Source organism: Callorhinus ursinus, unplaced genomic scaffold (assembly GCF_003265705.2).
Source record: "Callorhinus ursinus isolate GAN/ISIS: 27379988/994484 unplaced genomic scaffold, GSC_fseal_2.0 scaffold5, whole genome shotgun sequence".
Classification (NCBI taxonomy): Eukaryota; Metazoa; Chordata; class Mammalia; order Carnivora; family Otariidae; genus Callorhinus; species Callorhinus ursinus.
The window spans coordinates 56,458,254-56,478,303 of record NW_027397067.1 but is presented as its reverse complement, the minus strand read 5'-3'; positions in this window follow the sequence as shown (position 1 = coordinate 56,478,303).

Below are 20,050 nucleotides of genomic sequence, written 5' to 3'. Positions count from 1 at the left end.
ACAAGGCCTGAATATTAAGACATAAATCCTTTCTCTGATTTCTATCAAACCTAACAGACTTTTAGATTATGCAGTAAATGGATTTTACCCTTTCACATTAAAGTTATTTAAAAAGGAAATTTAAGGGTTATTAAACAGAAATCAGTTCTATTGATACCCAAATGATTTTTCACATATGGCCAAATTTGTAAGAGTGCTTGGCAAACAAAAATATTTAATGTCTGTCATTTTTAATCAAGTAAGTGATCCAGTTTTATATATTGGTTGAGATTGCACAATCTAGATATTTTGAGGTAACTCTATGAGGATGGAGAGTTTTGCTGAAACTAGGAATGGTTTTTATCTTTCATGTTTCAAGAAATACATTAAAAATACTTTAAGTTCTAGGCAATTTGAGTAGAAGAGATTAGTAAAAGTATGTTGCTTTGCAACTTTTAAAAAATAAAATTATCTACAATATCTGGAATCAGGAAAATTTTTAGAATAAGGTTATGATCTCCAATGCCATTAGCATATTTATTTTCAAACTTTTCAGAAAGCCCCTATTCTACCTAAAGCACTATCCCTGGTGTTCTAAGCACAAATAGTGAATAAGATAAAATTCTGCCTTCAACAAGAGTACAATCTAGTGGGAGAGAGAAAATGATACAAAAATATTACAAATTAGTAGATCACAAGGGTATAGAAATGTTTGGTATGAGCTAAGTATAAAAATAAGACAAAAAACTTCTGGTACTAATAATGATTATAGCAAGGTTGCAGGATACAAGATTAATATACAAAAGTCAACTGTTTTGCTATATACCAGCAATGAACAGTGGAATTTGAAATTAAAAATATAACACTTTACATTAATATCTCCCTCCCCAAAATAAAAGACTTAGGTATAAATCTAACAAAATATGTCAAGGAAACCTATAAAATTCTCATGAAAGATATTTTAAAAACTATATAAGTGGTGAAATAGTCTTTGTTTATGAATAGAAAGACTCAATTTCTTCAAGATGCCAGTTATTTGCAACCTGATCTACAGATTAAATGCAATCCCAATCAAAATCCCGGTAAGTTATTTAGTGGGTATCAGCAAATTGATTCTAAACTTATAGAGAGAGACAAAAGACACAGAATAGCCAACATAATATTGAAGGAGAATGAAATTGGAGGACTGACACTATCTGACTTCAAATCTTAACTATGAAGGTGTCATAACAAAGACAGTGAAGTATTGGTGAAAGAGTAGTTCAATTGGTCATTGAAACAGAGGAGAGAGCCCAAAAATAGACCCACAGAAATAGAGTCAACTTATCTTTGACAAAGGAGCAAAGGTAATAAATTGAGCCAAGATAGACTTTTTCAACAAGTGGTGCTACCACATGCAAAAAAGTAAATCGAGATACAAACCTTACAGACTTCACGAAAATTAACTCAAAAATGGATCATAGACCTAAAGGTAAAATGCAAAACTAAAAATCCTAGAAGATAACATAAGTGAAAATGTATATGATCTGGGTTTTTTGATGACTTTTTAGATATAATACCATAGGCACCATCCATGAAAGAAAGAACTGACAAACTGGACTCCATTAAAATTGAAAAATCTGTGTGTTGCAAAAAACACAGTCAACAGAATAAAAAGAGAAACCACAGCCTAGAAGAAAATATTTGCAAAAGATATGCCTGATTAAGGATTATTATCCAGAATACAAACTATTAAAACTCAGCAAAATGGGCCAAAAATCTGGATATTTCACCAAGGAGGACATACAGTTGACACATAAGCATATGAAAAGTTGCTCCACATCATGTGTCATCAGGGAAATACAAATTAAAAAAACAATGAGATTCTACCACATGCCTTTCAAATGGCCAAAATTCAGAACACTGTCAACACCAAATGCTGAGAAGGATGAGAAGCAAGAGGAACACACATTCATTGCTGTTGAGAATGCAAAATGAAACAACCACTTTGGAAGACAGTTTGATGATTTCTTTAGGAACTAAACATACTAGTGCATAAGATTCCACAATTGTGGAACCTAAAACAGCCAATCTTTTAGAAACAGTGAGTAGAGTGGTGGTTATCAGGGATTGGGGGTGGGAGAAATTTAGTGTTGCGGTCAAAGGGTAAAAACTTCCAGTTATAGGGGCGCCTGGGTGGCTCAGTCAGTTGAGCGACTGCCTTCGGCTCGGGTCATGATCCTGGAGTCACGGGATCGAGTCCCACATCGGGCTCCCTGCTCAGCAGGGAGTCTGCTTCTCCCTCTGACCCTCTTCCCTCTCGTGCTCTCTGTCTCTCATTCTCTCTCTCTCGAATAAATAAATAAAATCTTAAAAAAAAAAAAAACTTCTAAAAAAAAAAAAAAAAACTTCCAGTTATAAGATGAATAAGTTCTGGGGATCTAATGTACAGCATTTTGATTATGCTTAACAACACTGTATCATAAATTTGCTAAGAGACTACATCTTAAATGTTTTCACCCCCAGAATGCAATGGTAATTATGTGATGTGATGGAGGTGTTAGCTAATGTTATAGCAGTAATCATTTTGAAATATATATGTGTACCAAATCAACATGTTGTAAACCTTAAACTTGTACAAAACTGTATCAATTATATCTTAATAAAGCTGAAAATAAAAAGAAAAAAAAAGATTCAGCAATTGCACTCCTTGGTATTTGTCCAAAGAAGCTGAAAAGTTATGTACTCACAAAAACCTGCACATGGATGTTTATAGCAGCTTTCTTCAAAATTGCTAAAACCTGGAATAACCAAGATGTCCTTCAATAAGGGAATGGATAAATAAACTGGTACATCTAGACAGTGGAACATTCTTCAGCACTAAAAATGAATGAGCCATCAAGCCACGAAAAGACATAGAGAAACTTAAATACATATCACTAGGTCAAAGTATCCTGAAAGGGCTACATAATGTATAATTCCAACTGTCTACACTATATACGTTCTGGAAAAGGCAAAACTATGTAGATAGTAAAAAAAAAAAAAAAGTGGTTGCCAAGGTTGGGGAAGGAAGGATGAATTGAGGGGGCACAGAGGATTTTTAGAGTGTGAAACTTCTCTCTATGATACCATATGTTGGATATATGTCATTATGCATTTGCCCAAACCCATAGAATGTACACCAAGAGTGAACACTAATGTAAACTATGAACTTGGGTTGATAATGTGTCAATATAGGTATATCAGTTGTAACAAATATAACACTTTGGGGGGTGTTGATAATGAAGGAGGTTATGCATACAAGGGGCAGAAGTTATATGGAAAATCTCTGTACCTTCTGCTCAATTTTGCCGTAAACCTAAAAATGCTCCTCATTAAAAGTCTATTTAAGAGCAAAACAAAATAAAAATGTTATTTAACTTCCAAATTGGAATTCTTATAATATGAGATAATTTAGGAAACTTCTGGAGGAATTAAATTGTATGTGCTAGCTGAAGTTTTCAAGGAAAAGTTTTCTTTCTTTACAATACAAAATGAATGCATGCTGATTATTAGCAAATGTAAACACTTTATTCAAAAATATGAAGAGCAAACTATAAAAGCTCTTCTTACCTTTTTCTTTGATTACCCAACTGAGTCTTGGACTAAGTATGCATTGTTTGAGACTTTGGTGTGCCTTTTCCACAGCATCTCATAATCACTTATAAACATTGCATTATTTTCCATTATAATGTATAATAAAAAAAATTAGGACCTTGTTTATTTTAAACTTTTATTTTTGAGAGAGAGAGGAGGGGGAGGAGCAGAGGGAGAAAGAGAGAGAATCTTAAGGAGGCTCTATGCCTAGTGCAGAGCCCGATGTGGGGCTCAGTCCAGGGCCCTGAGATCATGACCTGAGCCCAAACCAAGACTTGGATACTTAATTGACTAAGCCATCCAGGTGTCCTGGGACCTTGTTTATTTTATATGCCATTTTATATTCCCTGCACAGAACACTTCTTAGCACATAGTGATTCCTCAAGGAATGTTTATTGAATTATAAATGAATATATGTGTATGTGTATGTGTGTGTCAGTATACACAGAAAAATACAATCACAGTCTATATAGTGTTCTATAATGTGCTTGTTATCATCAAACAATACATTTGGAATCTTTTTTCACATCAATATACTTAAACTATATTCATTGATTTAAATAGCTCCATGGTATCTAATTGTACTATAACATATTAAGCCAGTCTCCAAAAGATGGGGTTTGGGGTTATCTATAATTATTCACTAATATGCACAACTGAATATTCTCTTACATATATTTTTGCATGGTTTTAGAATTGCTAGGTCAAAGCGTACATGAGTTTTACATTTGGTGTGTATGGAAAAGTTCTATGCCAAAAGTTTGAAGCAATTTATATTCCTGCAAATGCTGTAGAAGAATTAGTAGCCACATTAAACTTAGATTTATAAAGTTGGGTCTTTGTCAAATAATTGAGATAATCTCAAAACTCAGCATTTGAATTCTTTTTTACCCAGTGTAAAGTTCATTTTCTCTAATGATGATTTAGTTAACAGGAAAATGGATTCTGAATTTCTATTCACTGGGGGCCATAGCATCTGCTTGCAGTGTGTAAATATGATAGAATATTGTATTTTTTTTATTTGAAAACTAAGAACACATGTATTTAATCCCAGTGTCTTTTCTATTCACACACATCTTTATTAATTCATCTACTTGATAAGATAACAATAGTTATTGAGACCTCTTACTTGCCGTTCACTTATTTAGGCCGAGATGATCAGAACAGATACAGTTTCTGAACTTAGAGAGTTCATGGTCTTGTGGGAAGACAGTAAAAATAGCACCGATAATTGTGACAACTGGCTGTATTTTAATAACATAAGTGAAGGGTACAGTGAGAACACAGACTGACCATCTAATTACATCTTGGTTGGTGAGGTAGCAGTCAGACATGGCCTTGAAGAGAAAGTGACATGGAAGCTGCTTTCCAAAGGAATAGTGGGACCTGGCCAGGTAGACAGTAGAGAGAATAGGGATTCAAGCAAAAGAAGAACAGTGTATAAAGTTCTTGGAGAATTTGTCCAAGACCTAAAAAATGCTTGGTGTATCTAGAGCATGAAACAAAATGGTGTAATTTTTCCCATTTCTTTTTTCTAAAGCATGTTGCAAGTTTAAGCTTATTTTTTTTAAATAAAATATTCTCTTGCTACGTTCTTAGTATATTCCAGTTTTTATTGTAAAATAAATTATTTATAGTTTTTTTCCAGTGCAGGTTTTTATGGAAAATTTTCTCTGAGTGATACTTGAATTTTTCAAAGGAATTTTCAAAGCTACAGATGCTTAAATCTACTTTAGCAACTGTAAGATTAAAAATATTTTGTACAGCTGCATTGCTAGGTTTGAAGCCAATTAACACTTGTTTATAATTTATAAGTTATAAATATACTACCTTGCCTTTTAGTGACATCCACAAGATTATAAATTAGCTGATAAAAATATAAGAAACACATAATTGTTACCTAAAATTAAGGACTTTCAAACTTACAGGGTTTTCAAAAATGGCATTAACTCTCATAAATTATACTTGAAGTAAAATATCACTGTCCATTTGAAAACTCTCCATTTAATAAATCATTATATGCCAGAGAGGAATTCATACTGTAAGAATATCAAGTATTAATGTGATAGAATTTAAATTTCTCTCTTATTCCAAGTGGATTCTTTTTGTGAGACATCCGAATTAGCCAATAAAGAATACATAAAGGAATTCACATTTCTTTCCTTAGTGTCAAACAGAATTAGGTTCTCTGAAATTTGCAGCCAGACTCTTCAGTCTTCTAACACATAATCCTGGCAGCTTTCTGTAACTCTCATTTTAGTTAGGCTTCCAAAAGTGATTTCTATTTGGCACACATACAAGTTTTGTTCCTAAGTTAGTGATCTTCCCATAGAACACATAGAATTTCTAGTTTGAAAATCTTTTTATAATGAAACTTTCAAGCTTCAGTGAGTAAACTAGTACCTGACCATGCCAATTATATCAACTGAAAATGTGATTTGATTTGATGTAACATGATGGGTATTGGTGGACTCTCATAGTTCCTCAGATGATGCATACAGGCAAAAAAAAATGAAATCATAAATAAGAAAAAAATCTGGAGCAGCCTTTACTGCTTTTCAAAAGCCTGAATGTGATGGGATAACCAGAAAAAGAAATTTGTACACAAATCCGTACTATTGTGGAATTTTCAGGTATAGTTTTCACATGCTGTCTGGCTGCATTCCATAATTTTTCTCCAGTTTTTCTTTTACATAATTTAGGTTGAAGCCTTGTGATTTATCTTCTGCAGTCCTTTCTATGCAGAAATGTAGTTGTACTATCTCATGTCTAACAAATACTTTGTGTTGTTCTTAAGGATATTTCTCCCCCTGGTAATCATTCAGTTAATGTAAATCATAGTGTAACAACAAACTTTGTGTTCAAATCATTTAAGGGAGATTGTCCTTTGAGAGTCAAACTTTCTGAAGTAGTTATTCTGTCAGAAATTATCCATGATCATGAAACAAAAAAACATATAAAATTCATGCAATGTTTTGATATAATATGAAAATAATTTCAAATTCAGGAATGACTGAAAATCTTTTAAAGACCTTAAAATGGGAACTAAGTAGGTCATATGTAAGGTACAAATCTCCGCCTAATCCTTATTCTTTACAGAGACAAACCTTTCTTTTCACCATGAACAGGGTTTCTCTCTGTGAGGATTTATAGGCTTATGGTCCCTAAGTTGAAGTCATCTTTACCTCTCCTGTCAATCAGAATTGAAATAAAGGTTCTAAACAGCTAGGTCACTGTCAATATAAACCTATTTCCATGGGGATGATATGTGCATATTTACAATCTCCCTGATATAATATTTATGGTCTTTAAAGGTAAGAGAATTTGTACGGACACAAAAATCACAATAGAAAAAGTAATCTTTGAATACTAAATAGAATATATTTACCTAAATTGCATGTGAAGGGTAAGACAATTATAGTGAGGGAAATCTTGGAAATAGGATCAAATTTGTAATTTAATTCACAAGTTACCTGAGGTACTTGTATACAAGGAATGGGAATGGAATATCCATCACCATTCTATTTGGCCAACACCTCTGGTTTCCAAATTTAGAATACCTGAAGCATGATTGACACAGAGAATTGCCTTTTAAAAATAGTGGTAAATGTAGTGGAGTACAGCAGACCCCCTTATTCACATATTTAATTTCTATGTTTCAGTTACCCATGGTCACCCGTGGTCCAGAAGCAGATGATCCTCCTCTGACAAATCATCAGAAAGTCATTAGTAACCTAACGCTAAGTCACAAGGCTGGTGTCATTCACTTCATTTTATCTCATCATACAGATATTTTATCATCACTAGGGTAAGTACAGTACAAAATATTTTGAGAGAGGGAGAGACCACATTCATATAACTTTTATTACAGTAATTGTTAAAATATTCTATTTTATTACTAGTTATTGTTAATCTCTTAGTATGCTTGATCTATAAATTAAACTTGATCATAGGTATATATGTATAGTAAAAACATAGTATATATATACAGTTTGGTAGGATCTGTGGTTTCAGGCATCCACTGCGAGTCTTGGAATGTATCTTCCATGGATAAGGAGGGACCACTGTATATTAATTTGTAAGGAATTCAAAGTATATTTCTTTATGACAGTTATGTTATTTTATTAATTTCCTGGCTGCTCTAACAAATCACTACAGACTTGGTGGCTTAAGACAACAAAAATTCATTTCCTCACAATTCTGGAAGACAGGAGTCCAGCATCAATATCACTTGGCCATAATCAAGATATCAGGGCTGTGCCCCCACTTGAGGCTCCAGGGAAAATCCCTTCCATGTTTCCAGCTCTGGTGGCTGCTAGCATACCTTGGTTTGTGGCCATGTCATTCCAATCTCTGCCTCTGTGATCATATTGCCTTCTGTCTCTGACAAATCTTTTTCTACCTCCGCTTATAAAGATATGCTTATTATCAGGGCTTACCCAGAATAATCTCCCAGTTTCAAGCTCCTTAACTTAATAATATCTGCAAAGTCCCCTTTCCTTTTAAGGTAACATTTTGAGGTTCTAGTGACAAGGAGAAGATAGCTTAGGGTGGCCATTATTCAACCAACTCCAATCATGGATAATGAAAAGATTCTTATGATAGCTTAAAAACTAGCTTTTCATAGATTTTAAAATGTGCTATTTGTTCATCTTTTGATTTCTTGAAGAGGCCTTGACATCCTTGCCATCATCAAAGAGTAGGGAGATTTAGAATGAGAAGGTAGCCCAAATATTTTCTTGATCCCCATCTGTCTCCCAGAGGCAACCAAAAAATTGAACCCCACCCTCTTCCAGGAAAGATTTACTTCCAATAGGTAATACCAGCTAGCAGAATGTAAGAGAGAGACTGGTCTGTGAAACACAAAGATTTTTTTATATTGACTTTAGGAAGAATTAGTGGGAGAAGTGCAGGACTCAAAGATTCCACCCTGCAGACACAAAATCATTTTTCTTATATACAAACCAAATTCTTTAGTTTCTCTGCTAATATTTTTCCCCAAAATTTTCACTCTCCTTATTAAGGGAGTATCATAAATATTTTATTTTGTATAACAAACTTTTGATGGGAAATGAAAAATAAAATATTAACAAAACAAAGGGGGAATTAGACTGATCCAGTAAATAATTAAAAAGTAATTGAATCCCGATCTCAAAATATTATTGGTAACATTTAAATATAAAAAGAGATTTTTTTGCAATGTACTGAAGGCAATTGTTTAAATTATAACAGGAAAAAATGATAAAAGTTGTTTACTTGGTGAAACATTTAGTTAAATAATTTTGTCACCATCCTTACATATTACTTCCAACCAGTTCAAAAGAAATAAACAGCAAACCAAAACAACCCTCACCATCATATTGATTATCTGCAAAAGCCTCTGACTCTAAATATACAAAAGCTTTATGTAAGAGTGATGAGAGGGGTAATAATGGAAAAGATGCTATGACAAGATGATTGTTTTGCCTCGGAGCAGGTTTAAAAATTTATAAGAGATGCTTCACTGAAACTTTGATAAATTTCTAAAAGCAAACTGAATTTTCTATTTCAATTTTTCTTTTACAAATAAAGTCTACTTTCTAAGAAAAAAACACTAAAAGCCAATTATTTTGTTTGTTTTAATATTTAAAGCTAATGATAAAAAGATTGTTTAGTATTTGAGACATTGTGTATCCTTGCAGCAAACCAAAAAGTTCGTATAAGAAACCTTTTCCTCTAGGGGCACCTGGGTGGCTCAGTGGGTTAAGCATCTGCCTTCAGCTCAGTTCACGATTCCAGGTCCTGGGATGGAACCCCACATCAGGCTCCCTGCTCAGCGGAGAGACTGCTTCTCTCTCTCCCTCTGCCACTCCCCCTCCTGTGCTCTCTCTCTCTCTCAAATACATAAATAAAAATTAAAAAAAAAAGAAAAATGTCTCCTCTTGTGGTAGTTAGAATTGCAATCTGGATTTTGGAAATTTTTATAAATTTTGCAAATAGAATTGCAAATTTGTTTGCATTAAGAATCATTCCATACAGATTAAGGTATCAATTTTGTCCCTGCTTTTAAATAGTCAGAGAAAGACATTCTTCAATGTATGTCTATTTTCTTGTAATTGAACTTCCCAAGATGTTATGGGGAACAATTAAAAAATTGTTGAATTTTCTATAAACCTAAATAACCTCCACTATGGACAAATGTTAACTAATTCCTGTGATGTAATGAAATGAGGGTAGGCTTTAGGTGAGGGCATATTTAGGTTTATAACTTGGATATATGCTGAGTAGCTGGGGGCATTTTACTTAGTTCCTCATTCCTTATGGTTCATGGCTTCCTCATTTCTTCAATAAGGGGAGTGAATTAGCATACATTTGCAGCTAGTGGAAAATAAACTCAAAGTGATTTAAGCAATAACAAAATTTATAATCTCACATTAAAAAATATCCGAAGGTATGACGATCCCAGGATTGGTAAATTCAGTGGTTCAAAGACAATTACCCACATTCTTTAAATCTTCCTGCTTTGCTATCTCTGAAATTTTTATTTTATTCGTAGAACAATACTTGGTTCAAGGTGGTTCCAGATATTTCAGGTCATATTGCGAGACAATAACCAAAAGTAAAAGAGACTGCCACTTTCAATCTCAATCTGTCTTTCTGTCAATCCATCTATGTGTCTATCTACCTATCTATCTATCATCTCTTCCTCCTTATCCTATTTCAAAAAGCATTCTAGCAGACCCTAATTTGCCTGGCATTTGCCCAGAACTTGGTAACATAACTTTTTCTAAGTTGAGCTCTACTAAAGTGAATAAAATGACTGCAGTTGGTTTAAATTAATCAACTATAATGTTTGGATATTAAGAATTAACAAAATTGTTTCCAAAAATTGGCCATTGCATTGATTAATAAGTGTTTCAAAATATTGAAGAAAACAAAGTACAATATAAATACTAGCTACTATTACATTTTCATCTGTATATAAGAACTGCAAAGAAATTTGACTGATTCATTATCAATTTTCATAGCAAATGTAAAATTAACCCATGGTTTGTTGAAGAACTGGCTCCATACTCTTTTAGCTCATATTCCTCCCCAATATGGAACTCTTGTCAACAACATTCTTTCAGAGTAGGAAGGCAAAATGTAGCCTATTTTACATCTCTTTTTCACTGTGTTTTTATGGCCTATCAACTAGAAAACCAATGTAACTGGCTATGTAATTTTATAGAACTTTTGGTTTAGAACATTCTATCATAAATTGCACATAAAATTCTATTGCACTATGCCAAACCGTATCCAGTTTTTCACTTGTGGTTACCAGAATAAAATATTTGAGAAATATTTATCAGTTTATGAGAATAAAATATTTTTTAAATTTATGTTCTTCTAATACATGACTGCTATGAATATTTATATTGTTTAGTTTACAAGAAAAATTAGCTCATTCCTACAATTCTAATTAGGTAGAGAATTCTAATTTGGGTAAGAAATTGTCAATCCTACCTACCTGTAATACTAAAGACGAAAGATGTTCCTTATTAATTGCTTGACAGTAATTTTTGGATTAATGTCCCTGGACATCCTAAAATTTGGCAACATTTCCTCATGGCCTATGTTAATATTGTTATCTTTTAAACACAGTGTATTTTAGGATATTTACATTATAGTAGCTTTTTTTCTGCTGTACTCTGCTGAAAAACATCCTGATATAAATGAAAATGAGCTGGTGATTAGAAGCAAGTTCTAAAAAATTATAGCTGATATTATTGTATATGCCTCACTTTTGTATTTTGGTAAAATGGCTCTTAAAATGAATAGAGATGAAAAGAGGGGAAAATAATAGAAGTATGGGAAAATGAGAAGCTTACTCTATAGCATTGCTGTTTTCTCAACAAATTAAAGCATTGTCATGCTCATTCTCCATTTATGTGAATAAACTTGATAAAATGTATAAAAATACTCATGGGGAAAAATAAATTAGTTTTAGTGTATAATAACAGCTCTCTTATTGGTTCATATTTTACTTAACCAGTATAGCAATGGAAAAGTCCAGTAGGGAGAAATATATGTATTAGTCTATCTTCCAAATAAAGGATGTATACATTAGAGAATCTCTTGCTTTACAGGAGACTTTTCTTTCTATATAGTCTGAAATGAAGTAATCTGTGAGCCTAGTTTTCTCAGATTGATCCCAGAATGGAACCCAAAAATTATTTATATTTTGAGAATCATATTTATTGGCATATTTTCATAATTTTTTGCTTCAAAGGAACAAAAGGTGGACTGACAACACACCTTTCAATATTAATAATAGAAGCCAGGAAACAGCAGAATGCTGTGTTTACTGTGCTGAAAGAAAATTACCAAAAGTAAAGAATCCTATCCTTTTTGAAAGAACTTTTCAAAAATTAGGGTTATACAAATATCATATTCAGACTAAAATTATTTGCCATAAGCAGAATTTCCCTAAATAAATTCTAAAGAACACACTTGTGACACAGAGACATCCATTAAGGCTGTAAGATGCAAGAAGGAATGAAGAACAAAAAAAATTGTACATAGGTGATACATATAAATAAAAACTGACTGCATAAAAGATTAATTGTAATAATGATACATAGTTGGGTTAAAATAAATGAGGCAGCATTAAAATCACAATAACATATAAGCCTAACAATTCATAAATGTGTTTATAATGTTAAAATGTTCTCAATCACTTGCATTATGTAGTAGGAAGAAAAAAACTATTTCATAACTTTAAACTCATATAAATTAAACATGCGAATTATAAGTTCTTGGATAATCATAAAAATATATGTTTTTTAAAAGTATGGAGAATGATTTCTCTTCTGGTATTATTTGACCTCAAATCTCTTTTTTTAATTTTTTTTAAATTTTTAAAAAAATTTTACTTATTTGAGAGAGAGAGCACGCATGAGAGAGACAGAGAGAGCACAATCGGGGTGAGGGGCAGAGGGAGAAGCAGACTCCCTGCTGAGCAGGGAGCCCAATGGAGGACTCAATTGGAAGGCAGACACAACCGACTGAACAACCCAGGCGCCCCTCAAATCTCTTTCTTGCTCATACCTTGTTCTGCTCAGTATTGCAGGGGAGGTGACATCTACAGACTCCATTTCCACTTCTCAGATTCCCTTATCTGTCAACCTGCTGCTGGATTCAGCCAATGGAAGTTACTAACAGGAATTTACTGAACAGAAGGAAGAGGCTAGCCTGGGGGTTCTCTTCCTTTCTCTCTGACCCAGGCAATATATTTGGAAGCAGCTGAGTATCCTTCATGGTTCTAAACCTTGCCAGAATGGCCTGATATAGTCCCAGCTTCTGAATAACCCTAGCCCTGGCTCCACTACTTCCTACATTTGCATCTCTAGCCTAGGTATGGTGAATTCTGGTAGGCCATGCTTTCTGCTCTTTGGCCTCAGATATTCAATTGTTTGGGTATTCTGAATTAATTTTACCTTTAAAAAAGTACTAGGAGGATTGTTTTCTATACCAAAGTTGAATTCAAACTTATAGAGAGGAGGCATAGAATAATAAAAAAATAATTAATTGGCATTTCAGTCCAATAATTAAGAATAGTACTAGCCAATAATAGTTATAACAGTTATAAATACTGGATAAAATATTTAACAGAAATACTATATAATGGCATGACAGAGTGCCCAAAAACAGACAGAAATTAAAGGGCATTTTATGTTTGAAAGAAAGCACACTAGATAAGATCCATCTCTATATGGCTTTTTCCTGAGGACACTCCTGAGCCTGAACAACATGGGTCAGCCAATACTCAAAGAGAGAGCCACAGAGCTTTGGCTTGAAGTGTCAGAGTTTAGGGCTGCTAAATCAGCTGGAAATTAAAGGAGGAAATCCTGGGAAGGACTTCCAGCAGGGGAAGCCCCCAGATCTTTGCTTAAAGTCCTCTCAAATCCCTGGTTGAACCCTGAATTACACATGTATCAGGGAGACACCAGCGCACCCAGAAGAAATGGACTTGATGGAAGGTTGAAAGGATTGAGTGGATTTTAGGGGTTGAACATCAAGCACAATATAGTTCGATGTTTAAGTCTAAATAAGTTATATGGGTTTAGTAAACACTCACCATTACACGAACACTAATAGAACATAAAACCAAATCACCACAAGATCTAATTGATCAGCCAACAATTTTACTATTTGCTGGGAGGAGTCAACACTAATAAATGTACAATACCAGACCCCAAAGTCTCTATAATGTACAGTCCACAATGAAAATATGATAAAAAATTAGTCTACAGGCAACAGTTATACTTTTTATTTAATTGGACCTTTGCTGTGTCCCCTGGTGGAAGGATTCCTCCAGGGGCAGAATAGGACATCAAACTCGCCAAAGCCCAGATTTGTGAGGCCACTTTTACTTCTACCTCCTAGTTCCCAGACCCATGTATTTTTCCTACTGGAATACAGTACCATAGAAAGTTCTTTGGCTCAATGTGTAAATTGCTTCCTGGGGGACAATATCCCATCTGAGCTGGTACTTTTACTTTATCTCCAACAGGCTATTCCAATGCTCTATATGCCCACCAAGTTCTAGATAAAATGACCAGAGTATCCCATGCTCGTTGGCTCACTTCATACCTTCTTTACTGTTTAAGGGGGTCCCCTGGTTGGATGTGACATATGTGATACTATGTGAGATCCCATCCCACTGGACAAACACTTTTTAAGCTTGAAGAGAGTAGCACTGGCTAAGGCTTTGCAGATAGGAAAGGCAAACTCATTCTATTTCTGTGAGAACAGTTTACTGGTCTTTCCTTATGTACAATCTCATGTCTTTGCTCCAGACCTCTTCCCTTTGATTCTCTGGTCTTTTCTTCCTAGACTAAGCCATTCAGTACTTCACATGATTCCATACATAACCTAAACTCAGGCCACTTCCCTTTCCAAATTTCTCTAACACCAAGTAGATAGCCACTGGAAGGGTACTCTTGTCAATTTGTGTAGCTGATTGTTTAGAGACATATAATTAATGTATTGATAGGTTTATCTGTTCTCACTTTTATCTAAGTATGAATTTTCAGACACTTTAGTAATTCAGTTAATAGGAAGGAAAATGCCAACAGATAAACGTGGTGATACCTTTTGTCCTGTGGTTAAGGATTATGAGTTCCCTTCTCAAGGGAAGAATGGATTTGATCATTATTCGTACATATAAATCATATAAATAACACTCTGTTTTAGTTTGAGAAGGGGTAGCAGGAAAACACTTTTTCCATGTTGAGATTTTAATAGATTTAAGTTTACCTCTCAGTGAATTAAGATGGAAAGTAATTATAGATTTTATTTTGTCCACGCATGGCCTTTCATGTACATAAGAAGCAAATGATGATTGCCAAAAAATAAATTAACAAAATTAGCAAAATATGTGGAAACATATCAGTCAAGGGGACAAGTTAAGCAGAAGGACACAAGAGCCCAAGGCAGCTATCAGGAGCATAATGATGTGCGAGACCTACAGACAATATTACAGGGGCTAGTGCAGACGCTTAATGAAGCTGCCAAGGAACCAGCTGTTGCTGTGGAGAACTGTGGTTCACAGCTTGACATCTGGGTCAGTGTTGGCCATATGAGCAGTTAAATGACTGAGGGTTTTAATGTGGTAGGGCAAATGGCACCTTTCCATCACTGAGTCACCTTTAAAAAGATGATTTTTAAAAGGCCGCTTGCCATCCCTACTGAATGATGTCAGTGCTTCAGATATCTTTTTGGTGACAACTCAGAATGAATTAAAGTATTTTTACTCCTGAAAGATTTTTTAAAAGCCTCGATATTTGTTTTAGTCCTATAAAATTATATATAAATGGAGATGAGAAGTTAAAAATCCTTTCATAATGTTAAAGCAAATTTATAAACACTGTAAAATATAGCTGTCATCATGGTTACTATCAAATATAACCTAATTGCCATGTTTGTAAGACTCAGTTAAGGAGCCAGTCACACTTCCTACATTTTGCACAGGAAATCCAAAATAGAGTAGAAATCAGAAATCTTTGGGTCTTGTTTTGATTTAATATCTTATATGAATCATTCAACGCCCTTGAGTCTTACTTTTTTATTTCTCAAAAGTGGGATAAAATGTTGAATTCTTCCTGAACCCATCAGGTGTTTAAGAAAGTGCTTGAACAGCACTTACCTAATACAAAAGACATTATTTTTATTTAATCATCACACTTAGCTTACAATGTAGGCCAGTCAATATGTGTTCACCATTTTAGAGGCCTAAGCCTAGAAAGCTTATTTGGCTTGCTCAATATTACACAGATTTTTTTTTTAATTTGTTTTGCTTTATATTATACAGTTTTTTTTTAATTTGTCTTGCTTAATATTACGTAGGTTTTCTTATTTCTTTGTTTTGCCTAATATTACACAGTTTTTATGACATGGAGGACAGAACGCAATGTGGGATTCATCACTTGGTTGAGTAGTTTCCCACTGGTCCATGGTGTCTCTATAAACTTAGAAATTGCTGGATAATAGAAGATATTACCCTTTTTTTGTTAATTAAACAAAATGTCTATATTCTGTGTCATTCTATAAGACAAGTTTTGTTCTTGATTTGTTTTTGTTTTTTAAGCAAATTCAACTAAGATTAACGATGTTAGAGTCAATCACCCTACAGGGATGGAATAGACTAGAGAGGTTTTCAACTAGATAATTGACCAGATAAGACATCTGATTATGAAAGGAAAGTGTGTTGTCAAGCTTAGAGAGGTCACCTAAAACAAGGGAAACAAGCGTGCAAGGGAAATATGAGTAGTGAAGGGAACACACTTATGGGCCAAGCATCCGGAATCAGGATCCCAGATCGAATGATTCACATAATATTTATGAGCAATCCAGGCAGGACAGCTGGACAAAAGGCATGTTAAGCTGTACACATATTTGAAATAAAGATCTCCATTCAAAACTGGAACAATTTCAGCAAGATCTCTGTCAATATATTTGAATAAAAAATGTTTGTTTTTTTCTCTTTTTCTGAAAACCAACAAAGAAAATGACCATTCTTTTGTGAAACACTTTTGTGAAATCTGCAGGAGGAGCTCTATCATGTTTTTTACTTCTGAGAAGCCACCTGCCTATTTCTGTAGTTATATGTAGAAACAGCGCCATAATGCATGAGTCACTCATTTGAGTGCTAAACAAGTCATATTCAATATGTGTTTCCTGGAAACAAAAATCCAAACTGTTTTCATTTGAAATGTGTTAAAAAAAATCTGAAATATCACAATGTAGAATTTGTATATTTTATGTAGTAAAAATAGATCAAGGTATTTTGTCAGAGCTTATATTCCAAATCAGAAAATGAATTTGATGTATCCATTTCCAAATAAGTTGAAAAAATATTAAATAAGAAGCACACATGTTAGAAAGGAAAAGTAAATTGGATTAAGCTATCTTTGAGATTCAACAGTTCCATAGTTCCATTTCTGGAAATCAGCTATACAGATATAGCCACTCTGGAAAACCATAAGAGACTCTTAACTATGGACAACAAACTGAGGGTTGATGGAGGGGAGGTCGGTGGGGGAAGGGGCTATATGGGTGATGGGTTTTGAGGAGACACTTGTGTTGAGCACTGGGTGTTATGTGTAAGTGACTAATCACTAAATTCTACTCTTGAAACCAATATTACACTATATGTTAACTAACTAGAATTTAATAAAAATTCGAAGAAAAGCAAAGTTTATTACTACCACATTGTAAATAATATGAAAAGACAGAAAGCAATGCAGTATTTAAAATGAACTACATATATGTGTGTGCAAATATATATAGTAATATATACACAAAGTAAATATATATAACATATAAATATACTAACATATATGTAAATATATATTTATATAAGTATGTATAACATATAAGCATATAAATAAAATGTAAATTTATTTAAAAATATAAATACATATATATTTACTGCCATGGGCCATATATCTCACTGTTACACTTCATAAAGTTCACTCATAAACAGTGCTATTATAAAGAAAGCAACCCATGTGGTAGAGAGACCAAATGAGGCTATGTTTTCTGATTCAATCACATGTTGAACCCCAAAGAGTATAGTTCACAACTGGTTAGGACCCAATAATGAGCTCCGTAAATTTTAAGTGTTTCTTCTTGCTCACTGATCTCAATCATGATCATTCTGGGCATTATAATAAATGTACTAGAAACTGTAGAAAAAGGATCATAAATCTCAACCCAGTTCTCTCCCAGGTATCCCCTTAACTTCAAATTTTGTACTTTAAATTACCCTTCACAGCAAAAGGTATATGGATGGACCAGCCATAGTTTGGCCGAAATCCTGCTTTGTCACAGACATATAAAGTGAAACATTATTTGGCAAATATATTGATTGACGTTCTGTAATATTTTCTATTACTGATCCCAAAATTTGTTAAGAACAGCCTTTTTTCTTCTTGTGGAGCTTGAAGAATAATAATCCATCAGAAATATGAGAGATACCCAGTGGGACAGAAAAGAGTGTCCCACTTTTTTTATAGCAAGTTCTAAATAAGCATCTGAATCTCATGTTTTACAGAAAATATTATTTATATTATTAAAACTCTGATCAAGTAAGTAAGTATTATTCAATTCTTCTTCTAAGTGATATTGGTAGTGGTGCTTTATAATGATGATGGACAAGAAAGGTATTTGGAAAAGAGAAGGCTGAACTAAAATAAGTATTCCACAAATATAAAGAAAGTTAATATTTTAACCTCAGCTTAACTATATTTCATGGTTTAATTAATTGAACATTTTTATAATCACTCTGCATTTTACATCTGTTATTGATCCATTAGAAGTGTTCATGGACTCTGGAATGGAAAAGATATCGTTTAGAACCAATTATCCCATATATGGTTAAACATATGTTATTTCCAGATGACATAGGGTCACTTAAAGGGGAAAAAAGTAATCCATTTTTATTAGGTCAGCATTTCATATTAGAGTTGTATCACAGATAGGACAAAATGAATGTCACCAAACTTTAAATATCAAGATGCATACCACAAATGAAACATGAAGAAAAATAGATTCATTTTGTAAACAATTTATTGTCCATTATTGAGACACACAAATATTGGAGAAAAAATCTATTAAGTGATATAGTCATGTTTATTAGGATTTAATTTAGACATGGCTTTTTAGAAAATTATTTCTTATCAAGAAGCATGTTTACATTTACAACAGATGAAAAAATAAATCTTATTCATTAAAAGTAACAATGATAAATATCTTCATTTGTTCATTGGAAGTGCATAATCAGATTGATTAGTGCTATGAATTAATTAGTCTATAAAATTAGAAGTTTACGGTAATGGCAAGAGGACGTAAGTAAATAAATGAATGAATGGATAGAACTAATCAATTTCAATGTGGGATGTTGCCTGAGAGACATGGAACAATTTTAGTTCTACAGAGAGTACCTCAATGTTGTGCCAAACAATATATTCTGTCTTTTGATTATATTATACGTGAGGATGATAACACATATTTGACTTTTGGAATTACAGACTTTTCAGGTAAATTAATTAAAATTGTTTATTTCCCTCACAAAGTTATAGGTTTAATGTAGGGAGAACACAAAAAGTAAAAGAAAAAATAAAGAAAACAAGATAGAATTTCCACATTTTAAAATGCATGATTAAGCTAAAAGGAGATGAAGACAAATCCTTACAAACTAGAAACAATGAAAAAGCATATTCAGAGAACTAAGATACCTCTGGATGTGGCCAGAGGACATCTGTAAATTCCTCCCGAGCAGCTTGGAATTTGTCATATTTTTAACTGTACTTTGCAAGAGGCCATTTCATGAAGCTGGAATTTATGAAAGGCAGCTCATTTATTGGAAACAATCTAAAATAAAACACACTTAGACATTATTTAAAAAAAAAACTTATTTTGGTCAGATTCTTGCCTACCATAGCCTTGAGACAGAAGGGAATTGTGGTGGAAGAGAGTTATGAAAAACTCTTACTGAGAATTCTTACCACAATCCTGCCTTCCATTGAGGAAAGCCTGAATTACTATCCACGTGGTTCAAAGAGACTCAATTTAAAAATTAAACCGTTTCAAGATTTTTAGTAACCCCCCATCACCTGGCAAAAGGATAGGGAAAAATTCTTGGATGAATTATTTTAAAATATGACCTCAAACAATTTCTATAATATAGTTACAAGGGATATAAACTGACTTTTAAACAAAGAGACCCAGATCAACATGAATAAGAATTTTTTTAAAAAGCAACAGCAGACTGCTAAATTTATATGTATTACATAAAGAATATAAAATGCATGTGTTTAATAAATTTATACAAATACAAGAAGGAATTGAAAATTTTGATAAGAGGTAAGACACTATAAAAACTGGACATAGTTATCAATTTATAAAAATACTAAAGGAAAAAATAAATGCA